Genomic DNA, 24,096 nt, shown 5'->3' with positions numbered 1-24,096 from the left:
TGCAGGATATTCTGTATTTCAGTTTGCAGTACAGGTTTGCTTGGGATTTTTTGCTTTGTTTGAATGGTTGATGTATACTGCTTATTCCTTTTGCAAGTGTTCAGATAAACATCTCTCTGTAAGTACAGTATTTGGTGGTTCTCTCTATCTAGGAAGACTTGATTCATGCTGCCTTTCTTTCTGCCATCATGTTGAAATTAGAATAATACTATGGGGAAAACGGCAAACTGAAAATTGCAGGAATAGAACATTTACATACTTAATGCAGTGGTGCTTCCCTGTGGGCTTTCTGATTAAGGTAAGTGGCCTAATAGATTCAGTATGACTGGACAACTTGCACGAAATGTGGCCTTAACTGTGTGGCAAAAGCAAGACTGCAGTCTAGTCTCATCCTCTTTGAAAAAAAAAAAAAAAAAAAGCATGGTGATCTCTTAGTACTTCTACTCATTTTTCTGCTTAGGTTTCTTCCCAAGAACAGAAGAACAGCCTTTCACTTGTCAAAGTAAATAATCTTTTGATGGGAGGTTAGATCAGCTACAAACTGGACTGTATTTAGGACAGCCGGAGAGAATACAACTGAGGATTCTCCTTGCTCATCAGGTTAAGGTCACTGTTACAGACACTGCGGTGCGATGCCAGCCTGACATCCGCTCTAGAAAAAGCAAAAGATTTTAGGTCCCCAAATGTCTCCTGTACTTCTGTGACTCATCTTCAGATGTGACACATCTTCTAAGATGTGGGTTGGAATCCCCTTGGACTAAGAGCAACACTGGCTTTGCATTGCTAGCTTTTCAGGGGAATTTTCTCACTGCTTGTCTGTTCTCTATGTGATACTCTGGCCCTTCATGAGATTAATGTGATCATGTTGATGTATATTTTAGATGTGTTCTGTGCACAATGACAGCGCTGTGTACAAGCTCTTTGGGGATGTAAGTCCTATTCTACCTGATCTCTGCATCTGACCGCTTCTGGACACACATGCAAAGCACCTGCATAGCATCCTAAGAGCTCTCAAGTCAAAGAGGACAGTGCCCAATTAGTGCAGAACAGTCCTGAGCAGGGGAATGGAGTCTGGTGTTCGGCATTTGCTTAAGTTCTATGTCCCTGCAACCATGATCCTTGTTAGTAATGATGCTTAGACTTTATCCACTGCATGTAAGGTCAGCTGTGTGCATTGACCTTTTTTTGTTGGATATTACTGGGATCATACATATGTAGTTTGGAACAGAATTTGTCTGCTCCTGGCAAGCTCTCATAGTGGAAATAACCTCTATTCTCCTTGTTTATGCCTCTGCAATGATTGCCACCCCAATGGAGATGTCTGGCGTAAACAAAGGTTAAGTTTGGTCTTAAGTATACAGCACAAACTATCCGGGTAAATTGCTTGTGTATGTTATGAATTTATTAGCTTACCCAATGGTATTAACTGACTAAAATGCAGTTAGATATTCATGTCTAATAACTGTCAAGTGATTAAGCGGTTTTCATTAGCATAAATGCTCAGCTTTTTACATTTTTTTCAGAGAACATCAAACCACTTTGAGACAGCTTATATGGTAGCTCAGCATCTCTCACAAATGGCTTATTCCCTTTTCTCACCTCTCCAATATACTGTCAAGTGAGAATATTTTAATGCAATTGCTCTATGTGCTTGCTTGCTCTGATTCTCTCCATCAATAGCTTTAATTTTTGAAATGACACAATTATAAGCATTTTCTCTGTGATAAAGCTGAAGAAGTGAGCCTCAAGAAACTGAGAAAATCAGGATTTTTCTTCCTGTGTAGTTGAAAGCTCCCCTACTGTGTTGTTAAAGTGAAATGTACTTTTTTTATATAAATAATGTTAGGGATTGAGTGAGGGAACAGTGCATTATATTTATTGCAGATATTGTATTTCAATTTATATAACTATTACAAGGCCTTCTGTTAATGTTAACAATACATTTGCTTCAAACAATTGTTTTCAGAGTCTGAGCTGTAAATTATGTATTATAATATTATTCCTGGCAATATTTATATGCAATCATATGGGATGCTGCATCAGGAGCAAAATAAAAAAATGTGACGAGATTATGCAATAGGTAGGAAAATGAGGATTACCGTACAAATAAGTGATGACTTTACAACATACTTCAGTTACATTTGTCAATATTAAGCAAGTAAACTAAACTGCAAGTAGTTGAGTCTTTGTAGTGAATAGTCCAAAGAAAGTACTGCAGTAATACAAAGTACTCTTTGAAATACTGACAACATTATTTAATCTATCCAAGATATAGCTCATCACAAGAGTACTTGAGGATGTTTCATAGTTTTGCATCCTGCCTGCAGACTAGCCTGAGAGAGACGTAAGCTTTTGTAACACATGGTCGAATAATCGATTCCATAGAGGCTGCACATGAGGATACAGTGCTGATCTGTGCTTTTGTGTTGAAGATTAGTGTTGAATCTGGAATGCAGAACAATTATTCCACTATACTATACCCAGTCAATGACAGATGAGCACTTTCAGAAATATTGCAAACTGGGATAAAGTGTGAATGGATGGAAAGAAATGTGGTGTTAGAAATAATACTGTAATGTGACCTAGCAAAGGTTGCACAGTTCCAACAAAGCCAAAGCCAGTTAGACCCCTAAATAACTTAGTAGAAATGTGTTTGCCTCTACTGTCCACCACTTGGAGCTAATAGTTCACAGTAAATGTTCCATGTGCACTCTTATAAACCCCTGCTGACAAAAATGAAAATTCTCCCTTTGAAAAAAAATGCCAAAGCATGCCTTCACTTACTGAATGTTTATAGAAAGATGCTATTGAAAACTGAAATAAAGAAATGAAGAGAGAAATAAAAACATTTCTGGAGGAAATTTTATTAATGTGTCTTGAAATTTGGCAACAATTTGGAAAACATACCATAGAAGGGTTGCTTACAGAGGTGAAAATATTACTGTGGTGGCTGGGCTCTCAGCCCAGAAAAGAAGCACGCATTACTTTTTTGCTGTGCATTACTAAGAGGGAAAGTGAAAAGGCGTAAGACTGAGGAAGAGAGAGCATTGCTAGCATGCAAAGCATGGCTTATGGAGATTTGGGGATGTCAGTTAAGGCCAGATTGAGCTGCACTCTCTCTGCAGCTGGATGATTGCCTTCACAGGCATACCCTAAAATTATGAGTGGGCTTGTTCCTGTAAGCATGCACGCACTGCTGTTCACTGAAATCCTGGCAAGAGCGCAGGTCTCCATTTTAGACAGTGTTTTTCTAGCAGCAGAAGTTAGTAGGGTACATTCCCATCTTGGTTTACACTGGAAATGATGACGCTTGCAATCTGCGTAACGGTACTGCTACTACTCATTCTTACATTAAAAACAGAAAAGTGAGTGCCTGCTAATGCAACTCTTTACAGCTCTGCTACAGGCTGCCATTAGGCCTGGAAGACCCCTTCTAAATGTGAGGAGGAGGAGGTAGAAAATGGAAAGAGTGTTACTGACCTTACCTTTTGGTTTGTCCTTTGCTTTAAAGGGAGATGCGTCAAGTTCCCTTTCTGTGAATACATTTCTAAGCAAAAATAGTTATATTTAAATTTTTTCCACTAATGAGGATATAATTTGCATATTGAAAATTTCCGCCTAAATCTATCTACCAATTTACTAGCTAAACTTTATAGTCTATAAAGGGACCTCATGAATTAATGTTTGGCTAATTCAGGAATTCTATATTTTGAACAAACAGGGCTTGTTCTTCATATCTTCTGACAAAAGTTCCTTAGCAGAGGCACCCAGCAAAAGGCCTCTCCTCAAGAACGTCTTCACCCCTGCCCCTAAACACACCAGAGTGCGTTTGTGAGAGTGTTTCAAAGTGCAACCAGGAATAAAATAACATTTGTCAAGACAAACAAAAATATTTTTTGTTACATGTTAGTCTGTTGTTTTTTTCCTAATGTGTCTGCTCACTTAAGGGTTGATTTACAAAACTTCTGTGGCTGACAATAGGACTTAACCCTTTAACTGGACATAGATATATTATCTGAAGCAATATATAATTCAGAGCACTTTAAAAACAGTTGTCTCCTTCCTAATCTTAATTATACGATATGGCCCAGGGCTTTCAAACATTAATTTTCAACATTGTTGCATTTTTTTTCCCTCTTTATCAGTTCTTAAGTGATGGACCTTTTCTGCCAAAAAACATGCATAAATTAAAATGCTTGTACTGTATGATGTGCACATTAGTGTTTTTGGAAACAAGACATTATTTCACTTGAGTCAAATATACAAGTCTTGCCCTTTGGCATGAACAGTTCACTTCCTGCACTCCAATTCTCAGAGGACATAAAGCTGGGTTTGAATTTTTTATTTTTTCTTTTTTTGAAGCAAGCTATAAGAAAATTGATACCATGTGATGCAAAGACTTTTCAGCATGTTAAATATACTTCTTTCTTTTAAGCAGAGAAGGATTGAGGTTAACATTTGTTTCAGATTTTCAGCAATACCATCATCACTGTGTAATAGCTGAAATAGTTCCATCCATCCCATTTTGAAGTTACTTTATTTCTTGACAAGAAGACATGAAGTACACAGCAAATTAGAGGTAGGGAGAATCCAAACTCTGTGAATTGTTTAACCTTCCACTACAGTTCAAGAAAGTTGTTTGGTTTTTTTAATATTAAAAAAAAAAAAAAAAGCCTTTGGCCAACTGCCTAGATTTTGTAAGCCTACTTATGCTTTGTAGGTCCCCAAAGATCACAGTGTTTCTGGCTCAAGACTGAAATCACATTGAGCCAAAGCTGAAGAAAACTTTTTAACCGTATTGAGTAAACCGTTTGAGAAACAGCTATTGGCCATGGTGCTTGTAAATGGTCTGTATGAGCCGGCTGCTGCATCTCAGATGAAGACAAACAATAATCATAAATAATTGTTTTACCTCACACACTTCCAGAAATCATGGTGGCAATCCGTGGTAGGTGGAATGCGGTGTCTTTTATTTCTGCTGAAACCGTGTGCTGGAAAAAGGAGCAAAATGAAGAATTCACTAACTGCACAGTAATACTCCTTAAAACACAGCTACATAAAGCATCATGAAAAAAAAATGAAGCAAAAGCTTCTCCCTGTAACAAGATTTCTGATTCTAACACCACAGAATGCAAGTTCATACTTAGGAGCCTAGAAGATGTCATGGCTCAAAGAAAAATACTGTGTTCTGAAAAATGGTCCGGTGATTGGGGACTACTGATTAATTCATTGTGGAGAACAGTTAAGAATGCAGTTGGTCATTTTCTAACCGTGTGTGTTTGTGTGTTCTGGTGTTTGTTTTGGGTTTTGTTTTGTTGTTTTGTTTTTAGTTTTGTGGGTTTTTTTTTTTTCCCTCCTTTTCTAACACAGCCATTATCCTGTCTCTGAGTGGCTAGGTCATGGTCAGCACCAGATTTTCTTAGTGTAATTTCCAGAAAAGCCGAGTTAAGGCCTTTATGCACAAGTAATAGCTTTAATTACAACAACCAATATCACCTGGGGGGGGGGGGAAATACTATTGGACAAAGGGGTTCAGTGCCCAAAGCTTTGCATATTTTTTCCCTAACTGTATTAGTTTCACTAATGCGAAGATACAATTCTTCCGCTTGCTGTGATGTCCTCAGACAATCACAGCTGTAATGGTACTTGTATTTTAGCTGATTCATTTATAAACAAAACAAACAAAAAAAAAAGTTTGTGCAACCTTTAGTGCTTGAGGGCAACCAGGGGCAATGAAGACTGCTCGATATCTGATCATCAGATGAGTGTTTTGATATTTGTGCAATTTGTGTTGTATTAAAATCAAGAAGTGTGGGGATTTGTTAGCTTTCTGAACTTTAAAAAAGTTCATGTTTAGTTCACATTTCAGGATAATATTTGAGATGGCTTACATTCAATCCAATCTTTTATGAAGTTAGAACATTATGGAGCTATTCCTTTATATCTCGCACAAGGAAGACAAAGTCATAACAGTAGGGCAAATAATAGTGAACAAAGAGAAGGGATGAGAGTATTCTGCTTTGAAATGGAAGCACCTACTTAAATATTTTGATTACTATGCTGACTTCTTTTCAGTTTAATTGTAAGCTTAGATTTCTCAGCAGATTTGTTGCAGCTGGGAGTAAAATTGTCAAATTTGTTCCTGCAGCACAAGCGTTAAGGTGTTTTGTTATATTGCCGTGCACTTAAAAAAAATAATTTGACCGGTGTAGGTTAGAACAGGCAGTATATTTGAGGTAAATGGTATGAATGTTAAGGGGAATGTTAAATCAATTACATTTGTGTGAAAAAAAAATTAATTAAATGAACATTAAGAAGCTTACAAAACTTTGAGTTTTATTCATTGCATGGAAAGTATGTTGATTTATATATATATATATTTACATATATATATACAATGAAGTGAGGTATTTGATGGTGTCACATCTACATATGTTGGTACCAGAAGTATTTGGTCTTCCGATTCACTGGACAAAATCCTGAATCCTGCCCATGTAAAACTGTAGCACCTTGTCGTGTGCTGTTACTTACAATGCATGTCACAGGACAAATGTTTGTTATTAGCAAAAGTTTCACAGACGAGTTTCACCATCTATTTTCTGGTCTACTCCAATTTAACAACAATTTTCTATTTTGCCTGCAGGCCAGAAAGATGTTTTTGTCAGAGATTTCTACTTTAGCTGTCATAGTCCAAAATGAACATTTTATTTTTAAAAGAACCTGGAAAAATTAATGCAAAAAGGAAAATGTAATTTATTTTGGCATTTTTAAAAATAACTTTAATAAACAAATAGTTGATTTATACTGTACAACAAGTATAATGTAGTCTTCAGTTTCATAGCGAAGAGCTGAAGATGAACTTGACAAAATGCATTGTTTTTATAGTAAGTTATTATGGTGGTCATGTCAACATCAAAGTTCTTTGGTAGATTTTAACTTTTCTGTGGACTGCAGTCCAAGTCTGTTTTCCTGGATAAACTCCGTATCTGTTGTGATTGCAGGGAGTAATTGTGACACCCAATGGCATTATAGGAAAATAATAAGTGTATGAAAACTGGTCATACTTTAAATGTGTTGTTAAAGATGTGCTGGGTCAGTTACTTCTACACAGTGTTTGCAGTTAGGTAAAATATTTTGTCTGTAAACAAATACCGGAGTGTCTCAACTTCACGTACAAGTAGTGACAACACTGAAATTTAGAGTGTGCAACCCTTTCTGTCTTAAGTGGTGTGGATTAAAACTATTGATAGATGTGCTCAAAAGACGCATACAGTTTACAATGATATACCAGTATGTTTTGATCACTAGTGATTTAAGATATGTATATAGTTAAAGTTCAGGGCAGGTGAGGTAATTAATTTGTGGATGTTAATGGAACTGATGCACTCTGAAAGGCCTTTTAAACTCACTCTGTCCTCATTCCCATAACAACCTCTGACACTTTTTGAGATTTTCTGCTTTTGGGCTGAAGCTTCTCATGTTTCATTTGAACTCTATTTGATTTTTGGATAGAGAAAATGGAGCAAAGGGAATGTAAATGGGTTAACATGTTTATGTTCCGCCCACACAGCCCCTCTTTTTAATGCATGTGTAGGAGGAATGAAGAAAAAGCTATAATTTCCTTTACTTGCTACAGCTTTCATTTCCTTTCCCAATGTGGAGGCAGAGGCCACAAGAAAAAAAAATACTATGCACCATTTGTTGAGATTTTCTGTTTAGCTTTTTTTTTTTCCCCAGAAAACAAATAATGAAATACTGACTTTGTAGGAAACACACACCTAAATCAATTCTTCCTTTTTCATTAAAGTCTCATGCAAGAATGTGTGTCTAACACTAGGAACATGCTTGAACATTTTGCTGAAAGCTTGTTGAATTGCAGATTATATGAATTTTGGTACAAACTTAACCCTGTGTTTGGTCAGGCAGGCAGCCAATTTTACTTTTTTAAGACTCTTCATTCACCTAATGATATAACAAAAAATAAAGGGAGTATTTACTGAAAAAATAGGCTAGGAGTAAACCTCATTATATCAGTCAAGGCAGGCTGTCCTTTACCTGCATCATTCCTGACAACACTTCTCATCTGTTCTTGAAGACTTCTGATGTCAGAAACTGTACAACTTTTTAGGTAATCTGTTCCAGAGCTTCACTAATCACGCTATTAGGGAGTGCTTTGCTTCCTTCCACTAGACCAGGTCGCTCAAAGCCCCATCCAACCTGGCCTTTAAACACTTCCAAGGATGAGGCATCCACAGCTTCTCTGGGTAAGCTGTTCCAGTGCCTCACCACCCTCATAGTAAAAAATTTCTTCCTTCTATATAGTCTAAATTTACTTTCTTTCAGCTTAAAGCCATTACCCCTTATCCTGTCACTTATGGACCCTTGTCAAAAGTCCCTCCCCGGTTTTCTTGTAGGCCCCCTTTAGATATTGGAAGGCCACTATAAGGTCTTCTCGGAGCCTTCTCTTCTCCAGGCTGAACAGCCCCAACTCTCTCAGCCTGTCCTCACAGGAGAGGTGCTCCAGCTCTCTGGTCATCTTCATGGCCCTCCTCTGGACTCACTCCAACATTCAGTTGACAACAATAGGCCAGTAACAAAAATGCTAGGGCTGACAAAGGAAGGACCTTTAAATGCATCCCAAGCTATCTTCAACAGTCCTGCACCATGTTTATATTACTAGAACTGTGAACGTGATGCAGACTGGCTATAAGGCCCTCTACAGAGAAAGCTTGAATTTGTCATTGCTAGAGCCCAAACACGTGTTAGAAGCCAGCCTGTGCTTCTGTTGAATGCATAGAGAGCTTAGAACCAGGGCTATCTCCAAATAACTGGACCCTGCCTTAGCTCAGAGCACTGGGAGCACAGCCCAGAAATACTTCACTGCTTCCAGCTGTCTCTACTCAGGAACAATTCTGGGTTTCTTACCTTCTTCCCTAGGTAATACATTATTCAACCTTGTGTCTTACAAAGGCATCCCAGTGCCATATTAATGAAGGCTAATGACCATATATAATTGGTAGTACCTAGCCCTTTATCAACCTTTTGCCTCTGCAATGTCTGATACTTGATGAGAAAGTACCAGTAAGAACAAGCAATGTGTAATATGGGCTCTAGCTCTACTTCAGTGTCAATGAGATGTGCTCATCAGTCACGGGTCTTCCTGGTGGGCCCTGTAGGAACTAATTCATGTTCCTCAGCTATTTAATATTTAAAAGTAACTAAAAAAAAAAAAAAAAAAAAGAATTGCAGCTTAAAAGTAAGAGAACAGGTGGAAATTGGTCAGAAAATTATTGGGGCTGCCCTGGTATAAGCAACCAAAAGATATTTCATACAACAAGTCAGAGATTAGGAGTTAAAGATTGTTGGCTGAACTTTGTGTGTGTGAGATTTCTCCTCAGAAACAGTAACTTCATGCCTTATAAACCCCTTGCCTTCCTTAATCAGCTTTGCTTAAGCTCCAGGAGAACTTAGGACAAACATGTATAATAAGCAGTAGAAATTCCTGTAAGAATAAAGTGATAAACATTACTGTGTTTGGTCCTAGTTCAGCCACTATTGGAACACTGTGTTATGCCCTGGAAGCCAAAATTCAAGAAGGATTTCCGTAAACTGGAAATGGCTCAGGGAGAAAACACCAGTGTAACTTGGAAGATTCTTGTAGCTTGAAAAAGAGATGGGGAGCTGAATGGTCACATTTGCTCCTATTTTTGTGTGAAACAGGACTAGGCAATCAAAAGCTCTTACACTTACATGACTTATTTCTCCTGGATTTTTTTTTCCTCCCTGGTTGTACTGGATTTGATCCAACAAGGTGGTTGGTTTGGTTTTTTAAGGGATCCAGTCTGAGGCTATCCTTCAAAGATAGTTCCTCATTTTTGTAAATTACTTCAAATTGTGGAACATCCCTAAGTTTACCTTCTAACACCCGTCCTTAAGTCATTACTTGATCTTGGCTTTTTCATCCTGCCTTTATGCTCCTTTTGGAGAATTAAAAAATATCCACAGAAAATTGTCAGCCCTCCCTTGCAAGTATTCTTCATCTGACATCATCACTTTATTTTCCATTATCCCTCGCCAGGTTTTTCCCTTAAAGTGTCTAGGGATTTTTGCTTCAGTTCATCATTGTTTTCATTATTAGAAACTTTTTTTTCAATTTCAAACTTTGCATCTTTTTTTTTGGATAATGTGTCTATTCTTGTGATGCCTTATATATATAACAACACTCTTCCTAAAACAAAGCACCAAATATATCTTGGGGTATTCCACACTGCGAAATCCAGTGTCTTCATTGACAATATGACTGGCAAGCAGTTTGATGCTAGGGGAAAAAAAAAATCCTTTAATATAGTAAATCCATATAACACGACTTCCATGCAGCTATATTAATTCATGCTCTCTGAGTATTTATTGGAGAGGGAGTAAGCATCAGTTAAAAAAAAAATTGCCTTCAAAAAGGACATTTTTTTTTAGTAAATGGTAAATTGTTGCAGCTGCTAAGAAGTTCCTCCCAATTGTGAGCGGAATAGTGAAAGAAGTCATTTTTTAATTGGACTACTTTTTCTTTCTCCTTAGATTCTCATGCTCATTAATTTAATTATTGGGGAAATTAATGTTTTTATTTCCAGGAATTCTTGTTTCAGACTTTTAAAATGTATTTGGAACTGATCTTAAACCACCAGAAGTTAGAAGCAACGATCTAATTCAAGTCTTTCAATGTTTATGTAAAATTATTTTTTGAAAGTCTATTATCTGGGGCCCTAACTGATTAGGCAGCTGGAAGAAGGAACTGTTTCCATAACAGAATGCTAGAAGAAACTGTAAAGTAAAAAATTAATTCTTACAGTGGACAACATTAAACCTGCCTCACTTCAATAGCAAGTCAGTCCAGCTGGAGAAGGAATTCTTACTGTGAATTGAATTCCATTGGCCGTGTGGTCATGCATTAATTCACTGCTGACCATTGCCTCTTCATACATGAGCCCTTTCTTGGTAATGTCCATGTTCACTGGCTCTGTGCCTGCTCCCATCTGTATGTTGTAAAATTTGCACACTTAAGTGTATCTGTGAAAGTCTGGGATCTCTTTACATGAGGGTGTAAATGCTAGGATAAACTGTGATGTGGAAGTAGTATTATTGACTACAAAGGAAAATACAGCAGGCTAAAATTAAACTATTTCTGTAATTTAAAGAAAAATAAGTCTTATGCCCTCCTTTTCCACTTTACTGAGATGTATATACAGCCTCATAAAGCATGTGAGACAAAGTTTCAGTTCAATCAGAAGCCTCTACTGCAATCTGTAGGAACTATGTTGATTTACTCTAAATAAAAATAAAAATGCTTGTTTAACCTCAAAAATATCAAAAACATCAACTCATGACTTGTCTATTTTTACTGGAGATTCCTCTGGATGACTGGAAAAAGTTGTTCTGAGTTAAAAAAAGAAAAAAATGGAGAGAAAGCCAAACTAATGCCATAGGACAGTTTAAAACTGTTGAGGAGAGATGTTTACTGTGTGTTCTGTGGGTCAGTTTGGGGAAAAATATGCTGCTGTGACCCACTCAGAAATTCTGGTGATACTGATGGTTATTTGGTTTGTTTCTGGAAAAAACAGAAAAGCATCATATTGGTTAGCAATAGTAGTGGTATTTAAAATTCATCTATTTATCCATGATAGTATACCGGTGGGCAATCAGAAATAAATAAATTAATTAATTAAAAGAAAAAAAATTCCCTGGAAGATGGGTCTCATTAAACTAGATGAAAGAAAATCAAGGTGTTCTTAAACATTTTTTACCTGGACAGAAAAAGCCCAATGAAAACGTTCAAAATAATCCCCTTTAGGGTTGCTTTCTTAGGCCATACTCTGGCATGGGTTGGACTGGGAGTAAGAGGCATGGGTGAGGAATATGACTTGAATGGAGAGCACCTTGGGGGTATCCAACAAAGGACCCTATACTTTAGTTATGTACTGAAATTGGGAATTTTCAGTACCAGAGCAGCACAGATTTAGAAAAGTGCAAAGTGTGCTGCCTTCTAGGACAAGTGGTGTTGTAATGTCCCTACATGCAGTTCAACATCATACCCTATACTTTTCTTTTAATAAGAGTCAGGTGTTTCTGGAGTCCATTGAGTCTTCTATAAACAATGTGAAGGTGGCAAATCATCAAATAAGTGATGGCAGAGTAACTTAAGCATTATAGAACTGTGAAGAAGTCAGGATATTTGTATGGAAAAAAAAAAAGAGATTAAACAGTTCTTGTTATAGTTGGCACTACACACAGGGCGGAGGGGAGGGTCTGTTGGTGGGGGTTTCAGGTTTTTTAGCAGAGGATTTCAGGTTTTTTCTCAGAGGATAACTGGCTGGCGCTCCTCAAGAGGCACCCTGTAGAGTGCCAAAAATATATTTGGCTAAGGTTACAGCAGCTGCAGAGCACTGTTGAGTTGTCCTAAGTTTCACAGAGGCTGGGAAATGAGACTTAGAGCCAACAAAGATGAGGGCCTTCAGAAAGGCTTTTTTGCTCCCGACAAATGTGCTGGGGAGGCACAGCTGTTGGGAGTCAGGGAATCTGCTAGAGTTGAGTCATTCAATCCCTGAGCTGAGGGCAGGGCTGATAAAGCGATTCTGTCTGTCCTGTGGTGTCTGTGTAGATTATGCAAGTGCTTGACACCAAATGGGGAAACTGCCTCCCCATACTGGGCCCTGGGTGTGGAAGCAGCACGTGGTGCTAGGCCTGAGGTAATTCTTTAATGTTCAGTAACTATCTGGTCCGTGGCCTGCAAATTACTGTCATCTCCACGGGAGACAAGGTGCCTAGAAAGCAGTACCTGGCCCAAAATTGGGCTGTAGAGATTCATCACGTCAGTATTTAAAAAATAAGTAAATAATAATGCCTTGTTGACAGGGAAATGCTGGTTCTGATACTTGGAGAGCCATCTGTGAATTACTGTTAAAGCCAGAAAGCATAGGTTAAAAGGCCACAACTTAGTTATCAAGAGAATGTGTAAAGAGATATGTGCATACACACCCATAGTCAGGAGTGCCAAGACTCTGGCATGCTGGCTTGGGGAGAGAAGGAGGAGGAATCCCCCGTATCATCAGTAGCTTCTGGCCCACCTCACCTAGCAGGCCTCAAGTCCACCAGCCTCTAACTTTTAGGTAGCTGTAGAGTACTGATCTTCTAAGATATCATCAGCTATTCTGAATCCACTATGTCCCAAAAGATTCTGTCTTTCTAAAATTTTTCCTGATATTATTCTATCCATGCCTGTTTGAAACTATTTTCTTACTAACAGTTCTTGGAAGGCACAGGCAGAATGAATGTAGTAGAGAGCTACATGTTTTCTGACTGAATTTCTGGCAGTGTGGACATGCACCTTCTGCAATCACACCTTCTAGACCAAATCCACATCTTATCAAAATCCATAATGGAAACAGAGGTGCAGCCCCTGTTCCAAAGTAATAGGCATCAAGTTCACCTGGAGGAAGGAAACATTGCAGGCAAGAGGTTTCTTATTATTGACATAAATTTGACAGCTTGCACAGCAGTGCAAGAAAATAGCAGAACGCAAACAAACACCAAATAGCCCTGGCTAAATAGAAGATGCAGCTAATCCCCGATGATAAAATGTATTTTTTAACTATCTACTTAAGCTGCAAGTTTTCCTTCTTAGCTGGAAAAATCCTGAATCTCCTATAGGATGGTGCTGTATAACCTAAATGTCTTGGTTTTGCAACCATCAGTACTGTCTTTAGGGCTGCCTACATTGACTTAACCAGAAGTTCTTTTTGTTTTCCTTAGAGAAATAGGTCTTTGATGAACACGTCATCTTCAAACTGAAGCAAAGCGCTTCCCAGACTACTGTTGACTCCTGCACTATGAACTGCCTGGTTAAATATCGTCTCCTGTAGACAAAGAAATACAGACTTTGCATTAGACTAAAAGACCCAAGGAGACTTGTTAACGTATTGATTTTACAATACAGTGTATAGTTACCACATTTGTTCTTTAATTTGGCACTCCGGATATCAACCGCTACAGAGAAGAGAAATAACTGAAAGCAGCTGATATTTATAGTGATACTCTGCTCTGTTCAAGCAACGGCCTCCTTTATCATGAAACAATGACCGCTGCAAAAGCAGTTCACTCATAGCTACTATCTGAAATAGCAGCTTCCTCCAAATACGCAGCTCAGAATGCTAGAGATTAACTGTACTGAGATGTGTCAGGAGGGAATGGCATATGCGAAGGAATACCCTTCTTTGTCCATGTAGTCACTGTGACGTGGGCATGCCCTTTGGAAGCCCTACTAAGAGCTTCCTACTGACACTAACAGTGCAAAGTATCTTTCCCACTGGGTGATATTTGAATACCCAGAAGTATTCACAACTGTGGGAATGCTGTAGATTTCCTTTGACTCACTTAAACTCTAGGAAAACCACCTTAAAAATGATTAATTTGTGTAACTTGAGAATATAATTTTAAAAGGGTAAGACTGCTCATAGCTGTGTATTCTTACTCGCTCTCACCTGCACTTAGCACAGACTATCTGGTCTGTACGCTGAAGTGTATAAATAGACTCCTGTTATCACAAAGCATGGCAAGCACTCCAGTCATATCAGTACTGGTGTGGCTTACTCCTTGGCATGCTAGCTCAATTGTTTTTATTATTAAACAGACATTATCCTTAACCATTTCATGTGCAGGCTGGCACAGCTCCCCTCTAAGGGACCATCTACACATTTTCATAGAAGTTTTATAGCCTTAATTCAGAGCTTGTGATAAATAAAGCTGTTCCCAAACTTAGAAATACCGAGAGCCAAGAAACACAGTTTATCAAATCTCCAAAATAAATAAAGCATGTGTCAAACTTGCCTATCCTTTGGCAAGGGGATGCCATGAAGACTAGTGTCTGACTGTTGATAAGGGAATGTGAATGTTGTGAAGTGTTGACTGATACAGCACTCAAGGGAATGGAAAAGAGAAAGTTGTGGAAGATGCAAAAATGTGTCAGCTGATATCCCAATAGGATTTTTTTTTCTGCTTCTGTAAAGATATCTTCCTGATGGGTTGCAGGGAAGAATAACTCTCAAACTTCTGGCAAAATCCGTTTGGAGAGTTTTATTCTAGTAGTTTTGTGGAGTTGCTGTGTGGTGATGGACAGATTTTTTTTTATTTTTTTTTTAAATGTGTGCCAGACCTGGTTCCTTTGGCTTTTATTTTTGTGGTTATGGATGCGTTTCACCTTTGAACAAGTATACCCTTGTTATCTTGATGAGAACATTCAAGAGCTGATGTAGCAGCATTGATAGATACTTTGGTCTTTGGCTTGCTCTTTACTCCATTCCTTATCTATAAATGAATCCAACTGCTTTCAAAAAGGAAACTTTTTCCTTCTTCAGAGTTTTGTTTTGAGTACCTTTGAATGCATCTCAAGGCTTCTCTTTTCTTTTTACTACTTCCCTTCTAAGAGTTGTACTTCTTGTTCTCATAGGATATGTCAGCTACTCATTCTGTTGCTAGTAAATCAGCCAGGATAATTTCCAGTAACAGAGGCCATGTGTCATGATGCACTAGCACTGATATCCCACAATTATAAATAGATTTTGCATGGAGCTCGGAAGGGTAAGTAGACATTCAAGATTACTGCAGTCATATAGGAGAAGAATAACAACTCTAAAAACTAATGCCAGGACCTCGTGTTCAGTTATTCAGAGGGCTGTTTTTTCTCTCAAAGGGCTTGGCTCGTCTACCTCTTTAGACATCTTTAGACACGGACAAACTGCTGCTACCCAGCATGTGCTTTAGTGTTATTCTTAGGTTTTAGGAGGAAAAGTAAAAGTTTCACTACTATGGTTATTTCTGGTTTTCATGTTGCTGTGTTCTGTTTACAGCTTCTGTCCCCTCATACGCACAGCTCTGTGATGTGTGTGTAAGAAGCATCCCTGTATTTTGTGTATAAGAAATGTGCTAGTTGACTTGAGTAAGAATCTTTTCAGTTAGAGGGACTCGGTAAGTATTTGAAAATATATCGCCTGGGCCTCCTCAAGTGCAAGAGGTTTTGGCAGTATATTAAAAACACGTGTATTGCTTTTAAGAAAAGCAGTTGTATGGTCAGAAAAGAGTAGTACTGCTTGCTGTGGTGTAGAAGCTAAGCGTGACCAAATGGAGTTTGTTGTGGATAGGCCTTGCAATGTGTTTTGCAGTGGATTTTTTTCTTTCCCAAATACATCATCCACAGTTTTCTGAAACTTTTCCTTGTCCCTCCCTGCCATCGTATACGATAGAGCAAGCCAAGTGGGTGTCTAAAAATTTCAGAGTTGGTTTTTTTTTTTTTTTTGGTGGTGGTGTTTTTTTGGTTTTTTTTTACTTGGTGATTTAACAGACAGCTCCTGGTGAATGATGTGGTACTTTAAACTGTCATCTTAATCTGCAGCTCTCTGTGCTGCATCTCTGCTGGAGGTTTCTGCATCTGAAGCTGCATCAAGGAAGCACTTGAGTCTCCGCTGTTGCAATGTGAAGCCCAGAATTTTAGCTTTAAACACTGATGAAAAAGTCTGTATCCCCTTCTCTTAAATCAGACTGGGGAGTAATAGGTTTGGAAAGATGCAAACCAGGGCTAGTAGGGACGTGTGGATAGAGCTTAAACCACCACAGCCATATTTGCCTTTTACTAAAGCCTGTGACAGCATAAGCTCCCTAAACTTTGTTCTGGTACAAAACGAAAAAGAAGGAGAAACAACACTGGCTGTATGGATGACAAATAAATACAGGGCTCGTGCTCACAAAATAAAAGTTTGGTTTTGGCTAAAGAAACTTCCTGTGTCACACTTCTGAAGGACTTGATCTCATGTACTAACAGATGCACCACATTGAACGAATCCTCAAAAAGTTCTTGGCATGTACGTACTGTTTCCTATTTTTCAAGGACAATTCAAGAAGGACTACTTTTTAGTGAAATATCATTTCTTTTTAGAAATTTTGAGTTGACTTGTATGCGTGTAATAAAACATCTGGGCTGCAAAACAGATCCTATTTAATTTGATCTCCTCATGTAGCCCGTCTAAGTTTTGGAGGGCTAGAGCACAAAGCAGCACCATTTATGCCTGTGTGTTTGCTCAGCCCTCCCACTTGTAAGGCCCTGGTTTCAACTGATTATGACGTGCCAGGTTCTAAGCACTTGGCCTTGGCATTTCCATGGCGTGTTTCCCCAGCAAGTGTCAGGATTAGGCTGAATGAAGCTTTCCAGAAACAGCAAAAATGATTCAGCTTTCTAAGATAGGAAGGTGAAAAATATATTTTACCCATGTGTCCATAAAATACCTAACAGCCTCTCCATTAAGAAGGTCTTGAATTTTTTTTTAATCATTATTTATTTATTTTTTAGATCTGGCACAGGAGGAGTTGTGGTGTCAAGGATTTCCCTTATTTTTTTCTGATCTAGGGGGGAAAAAAATCATATATATGCACCGACTGGACGCCTCATCAGAGTTTGTCTTTTAAAACTGGCAGAGGGCCAAAACAGAGGATTCTCTGAAATCCAATGCCTCTGTGTCTGTCCCCATCTCCCCTGAAGTACGCGGCACCACTCTTTTATCTGAAATCCCTTCAACGCTATGCTCGGAGCAGTGACGAAAAACTCTCTTAAAGAGGGAGTTCTCTGTGCGGAACGAGTGGTTCCCCCCTTCCCGCCCTGGGGCCGTCGCCATTTTCTTCCCGCTGCATGACGGCGCCTTGGTCCGCCGCTAGATGGCGCCCTTGCCCTTCGTCACCCCCGCCGCCACCGCTCAGCGCTTGCTGCTGGCGCTGGCTGCGAAGTGGCGGGCGGGGGTACAGTTCCCAAACCGGTGCGAAATGGGTTACACTTTGATCCGACTTGTTGAGTTTGTTTGCCTCTTCCCTATAAATTCCTGAAAACTACATAGGTGAGTTTGTAGCCTATTGCCTTCAAAAATCTAGGTTAGCAAAGCGTTATTAAGGCTGCAAAATCAAGCACGTGTGTCAAATTTAGCATGGTCTGTGCATTCTGTGTTTTCTCCCTTCTGTAAAAGTAGAAATACAGTGTTTATGTATAGAAACACGCACCACTTATTTTTGTCATGTCAGCAAGTTCTTTCATCCTCAGCTGGGATGGGGTTTACTTCATCAGCATTCAATGCTTTGCTTTACCTTCATTAGATAAGATAAGATATGATATTTGTATTCTGTGATGATGACTGAATCAGTATTTTATTTGTGGACACTTTTGTAATATTTTACAATATCCATATAAAATCAAGCAGTGTCACTGGGCAAGCCGGGAAGCGTTGTGAGATGAAGGTGACAACTGCCAAACTGCTATTAATTTTGGTGGTCACAGAGAGATGTCTTGAAAACTATTTTCAAGGCACTCTACCATATTAGGTATTCAGAAAACCATTACAATACATTAAACTTTTGGGTAAAACTGTGAGTACTCAGCAAACCTGGCCAGATGTTTCACATGGGGACACATAAGAAGTGAGAGAATTAGTGATCACCACATTAGTTACGTTAAGGTTTCCATTTGGACTCCCGCCTTGTGTTGTGTACAGACAGACACAGGATCTCATTCTTCAGGCAGCAGTCAAGGGTCTTGACCCTAAGAATATACTTTTTTCTTTTCCCTCCAGTGATTTCCTTAATTTGCTACCCATCTTCTGCATTATTTAAAAAACAAACAACAACAACAATAAAAAAAAAACAACAGAAAAAGAAATGAGACAAAATTATAAGGACAGCAACAGCCTTGGCTATGCAGCTGTGATCACTGTAGAGCAATGTACATCACAAGGAGTGTGCCCAGAAGAGAGGACATTAAGAAGGAACAGGTATTTGTAATTTTGATACTGTTTATCTTATGAATTTCTTAAATTGCAAGGATAATATTCTTTTTAATATTTTGTATATTTCCCTAGGTTTGCAGAAAAGCAAACTGAAAACACCAAACTAGATTTTGTGGAATCATAACAAAACCCACAGGGGTCATCAGCAAGATGGCAATCTTCAGATACATCTGACAGCCATCTGCTACTTGAGCTAACTGTGTCATTGACAGCAGTAGCAGAGTGTTATCTTTTATACTGACTGTCAATAGAAAGGAAGGAAGGGTGTGCATCCTGTGGATTCCTTAACCTCTCAACTCTTGCTGGGAGTCGAGAAATTTTCCCATCCAAGTCCCTGGGAAGAAAGTCTTGGTCAATTGACCGGCTCCTCAGAGACTGAACCTTTCTATCCTTGTCTGACTACTCCTTGTTTCCCTGCTTCAGTCTCCCCTCTCATCCTCATCCCTGCTACTGTATTTTGTCCCGGTGTTCTTCTCCCTTTAATACTTCATCTCATTTCTCTTTATCATTTGTACCTACCGTAGTGTGCTCTCCAATTTCCTGGCTTGCTCTTGCTTCAGTTAACCCTGCTTTGCTATCTTCTGAGCCCAGTGCTCCAGGGTTAGATTAGATGGGCTGATACCACTTCAAAACCTACAAGTTTCCTCTTACCTCCTGATTACTCCTGATGTCAGGCTCTTACTGCGGGTAGTACCACACTGCCCCTTTGCTCGACGTTTTCATTTCCTCCACTTCTTGTACGTTTCCCTCATCCCATCCTGCATAACAGGGTCCACTGTAAGTCTTGGAGCCCTTGACCATAAGGTATTTTCCTGAATGTAACCTCCCTGCAAGCCAAGTTATTATCCTGCCTGTATTTGTTAGGTAGGTTTTATCTTCAGATCTGGTGAACTTTATCTCCTTTCTTCAGTGTACTCTTTTCCGAATAAGTTCTCAGAGAAGATATCTATGTAGTTGTTGAATGAGAAGGGAGTGCAGTTGAGGACTGTCTTACATTCTGTCTTAAATTTTACAGTTAAATCAGCTCATTTGTACTATAAGGAGACAGAAAGTAAAAAGTGTATCTTCCAGTGCATTCACTTCAGTGCTAGGTGTCATGGAATCACAGGGTTTAAGTCCAGAGGGGATGGTCAAATCATCTCGTTTGAACTCTTGCATGCTTCAAGCCCTTATATTTCACTCCCTTAATATATATTGCATCTGAAAAATTGAATTTTGACACTGAGATGATAATAGTTCCTTAAACAAGGATTGGAAAGCCAGAGGAAAAAAAAAACATGCGCACATAATTGGATCAGAAACAATGTGAATTAATTTCTTCGTCAATACAATGGTGTTTTTCTGAGAGCTGACATAATGGCAGTGTGCAATACAATTATAAACTGAATAAACTGGTGATGTTATAGTATGTATATAATGCCTTCTGTCACATTTCTTGCCACAGTATTTTTTTTGCACTATTTCCTTCCAGTCCATCAATATGTAAGATGTGAAATTTCTACTACTACTTTGAGTACTTGCACAGGTTTTTTTTTTTTAATACCAGCAGAAACGAGGAGTAAATTTAATTCTCATTAAGGTAAACTTTATTTGATCCTCTCCTAAACAGAGCTGAGTGCAGTTTAAATACTCCATTATAAACCTACAGAAAGCAAATAAGGCCACAGAGGACATCACCTGAAAATGCATAGAAGTTAAGGATTGTGATTTGGTTAAGCTTGAGCTGATTCTGTGTGTACTGGAACAAAGTATGATGATTGTTTGTCAACTTGTATCAGCAGTAAGAATATGGATCTTTTACTTGGAAAAGCCTTATAATATTTAGATATTGATAAGTGGGGTAAGTTAATCTGAGGAGATCTCACTTATATGGTTTTATGCATCATGCCCAGATGGTCTGATTTCCAGAATTTACTTTCTCTTAAAGCTGTATCATGTTTAATTTAGAAACAATTTCACTAGTTCATTAACGCACACCATGATCAGTTCAGGAGCTGGGGTGTTCAAGTGTTTTGTCTTTGAAACATCTTAATGTTTATGAGCTCTGAAACTTCCATTTCAAAAAAATCATCTTCTGAAACAACTTTCAAAATAAGGAGGAAACACATGGAAGTTTGCTAGCTTTATAAAAATAACAAAAATTACTTCAAAATTCTAAATAGGCTCAGTGCTTTGGATGTATAGAGGAAGGCGATGGTTGTGTTTGAGTTAATATTATTATTTTACTTCTTTTGAAAGAGCACCTGGAGACCCCATTTGTGATCAGCTCCCCACTGTGTATTGTATGTACACACATGATAGCCTCTGGTACGCAGGAGGTCAGACGAGAACGTGTTCTAGTTCCGCCTGGCCTTACTCTATGAATAACAGAAGACATTTGCTGCCCAATGTTTACAATGAAAATAGACCTGGCAGATGGTGAGGAAACACGGAGGTACTTTGAATTCCCACTTTATAGCTGAATAACTGAGAAACTGATAGGCAATGTGCCCATGGTCACAGAGAAAGTTGAATTACTACCAAGAATTAGATTGAGCACCAAACAAATGGCTTGGCCGCAAGCCTGGCCTTTCTTTTGCAGTCTCTAGTAGTTAACAGACTGATTGGTGCAGAGGCTGGATGCCATTGCCAGCTCCTCTTTAGTTCCTTTTGAGAAAGTAATACTGGTATGAAGAAATTTTTGCTGTCTCCACCTGAAAAAGATGTACCAAGACCCAGCCTTCAAACTGCTTGAGCAGGACTTCGCAATTCCTTCTCTATATGCTTAATTAGGGCAGGAAATAACCTCATGCTGAGCAACTATTTTCACTGTAAAGAAGACTGATTCATATGTGCATTTAGTAAGCCAAATAAGCTAACTTTAGCAGTGATGTTTTAGGGACTTATGGTTTACCTATGTGCCTGCCCTTTGGATTACTTGTGTCCAAATTTTGAATCTTTGCAAGTCTCTACTCAGCTGGACACTGGGCTTGCCTGGTTTCTCTGTGTGCCTACATTCATTTACATTAGAAGTCCCTAGACATCTAAAGCTCTGTTTTGGATTATGATCTGAACTGCCTCAAATGAGACAGTACTGGAAAGACACACCTCTAAGGATTCCCTGTTCATAAAGTCAGGGTTTCTACGCCTGTCCCAGCTCCTGTGCTCTGCCTTCTGTTTTTCCTAGAGTAGACTCAGTAAAATACATAAGAGAGGAAGCAAATGCTACTGGCTGTTCAGACGCTCAGTGGTTGCAATATTTGTCCAAGAAAGTTGGGGTTTGGTCTGACTAAAGGGGTTCAGACCTGTGTCCCAGAAGGATGTGCTAGACGCTAAGCTGTAGCTCTCTGGGTTAGGGCCATGCTCACTTCCCTTTATTTGCCACAAAATATAGTAGGCTTTTCTGCTGGGCTTTTTTTTTTTTTTGAATCTCATTCCAAAGCATCTATGTTTCTCCACATACCAGCATAAGGAACACAGCAGCATTTCACAGGGATGCAGTCGCAAGGGCTTGCTCACGGTCACTAAGCTCCTATTGGTAGCTTAACCTGCCCAAATTCAAAACTGTCTAACTGAAAACTAGTGGCCTCACTTTTGCTCATTTTTCTAAAGTTTCTTTCCTGAGCAGTGGAGAGAAACCAGTAAAGCACTCTTAAAGACTTTCAGAGTATCAGAGAGAGCACAGGGGGGAGTGCTGATTTCTCACTGGCTTGTGCAGAGAGTTTCCTGTGCCTCAGGTTCCAAAATGTTAACTGGAAACAATACACCCTTACACAAGGGAAGGCAGAAAAGAGGAATATTTGTTATTCTTCTACACATATGCAAATCTAGAAACATCATCTGGAGAGATGAATGCTGTTATAATAGCTGTACTAAACCCAAATATTTTCAGGTATTTCATGTTCTGTTACTGTTGCAGAGGAAGAAAGCGGCTGGTTTTTCTAATTTCAAATCCTACTCTTGTATGTCACAAGTCTGATTCCAACTCTACAGCAAAAATTTCTGATGTAGTGAGAAGCTAAGATGATGGTGAAATTTTCCAATATTTCTTCATTTGCTTTGTCTGGACCTAATTGCATTTGTAACTGCCTGAGTTGCATGCAGTCTTTACAGCTGTTTTTCCTTCCGTGTACGTGTGATCTTTTTAACATTTATTTCCTCAAATCCCTAGGAATCCTGAAAAAGAGACAAAAGTTGAGATGCAATTAGCAAGAGGTGGTTTAAGGCTAAAAATTAGTGTTCAAACTCTGCATGTCCCAGACCACAGAAATAACCAGGGTGAAAACTTCTTTCACAATTTCTTTTTAAAAATATGTTCTCTCACATTTAAACCACAGAAAAATCTCTTTGTATCACAGTAGCAATGGAGCCACAGTCAGGAACTCAAATGAACAAATACCTCAATTTGCAATTTTCAGTAATCTGGTTTTGGATTTTTTTTTTCCTGGCTTGCTGTCAGCCTAAATGCAGGAGTTATTTGCAAAGCTGAAGCAAAATCAAAGCTTTTTGTTTGAGAAAGACATGAAGTTGTTTTGCCCAAAAAAAAAAAAAAGACTATTTTCTCAGCCCATGCACTCAACAGATGCTGATCTTAAAGGATAACAAATTTGGGGATTTATTATTTGTAAAAAGAATATTAATACTGAAAAAAAAAAAATCCATATGGAAATCTTTCATTTTTTGTACAGCAAAAGGTGAATAAGCATTGCACTAAGCTCCTTGTCATTTGATTCAAAGTGTGTTTTCCTGTTTGCTTTAGTGGAAGCATGTACATAGAGGTTGCTTTATGCTGCTATCATGGAGGCTTGCATATATAACTGATTTTATGCTACATTAGAGATGTAAATAAAAAAAAAGAATAATTTGAAGAACAGAAAGATATAGCTACATTATGCAGATTTACATATATATTATATATGTGACACATTAACTTCCGCTTAAGACACGTGAGTCAACCATTGTGAACAGTCAATAGTTTGGAGCAGTGATTTAAGGTTCACATGCTGTTGTTCTTCACTCCTGTGGAATGCCTTTGGGAAAATACTGTACATAATTTAACCATCTCGTGGTGTAGTTTCAGTTGGACCTAGGTAGTCTGTGCATCATTTATCCATGTGCCTGGATCTCAAAGAAATGTAAGTGGAAGATTAGCATTCAATTAAGCTTAACACATCTTTTTTTAAAAAAAAATACTTCTTCATCCAAATAATGCTTAACTTATTTTGACTACATATTTTTGCTTTTAAAAATTGGG

At 38.6% G+C, this 24,096-nt stretch overlaps 1 protein-coding gene across 12 annotated transcripts in view; it reads left to right on the top strand.

Moving 5' to 3' along the window:
* Window positions 1-24,096, top strand: part of TTC29 (tetratricopeptide repeat domain 29) — a 313,481-nt gene that overhangs the window by 76,475 nt on the left and 212,910 nt on the right. For 2 of the 12 annotated variants that reach the window (XM_086747859.1, XM_086747856.1), the window contains one exon: window positions 18,651-18,848. The exons of 9 other annotated variants lie outside the window; for them this stretch is intronic. The gene's annotated coding sequence lies outside the window, so the exon portion shown is untranslated. Of the gene's footprint in view, window positions 1-4,516; window positions 4,580-18,650; window positions 18,849-24,096 lie in introns of those variants that run through there. One more of the 12 variants, XM_086747861.1, reaches the window with a different exon arrangement.

The sequence above is a fragment of the Chlamydotis macqueenii genome, chromosome 4 (assembly GCF_036417535.1).
Source record: "Chlamydotis macqueenii isolate bChlMac1 chromosome 4, bChlMac1.mat, whole genome shotgun sequence".
NCBI lineage: Eukaryota > Metazoa > Chordata > Aves > Otidiformes > Otididae > Chlamydotis > Chlamydotis macqueenii.
The sequence above is the reverse complement of the archived record's forward strand: the minus strand, read 5'-3'. Positions and strand labels throughout refer to the sequence as shown.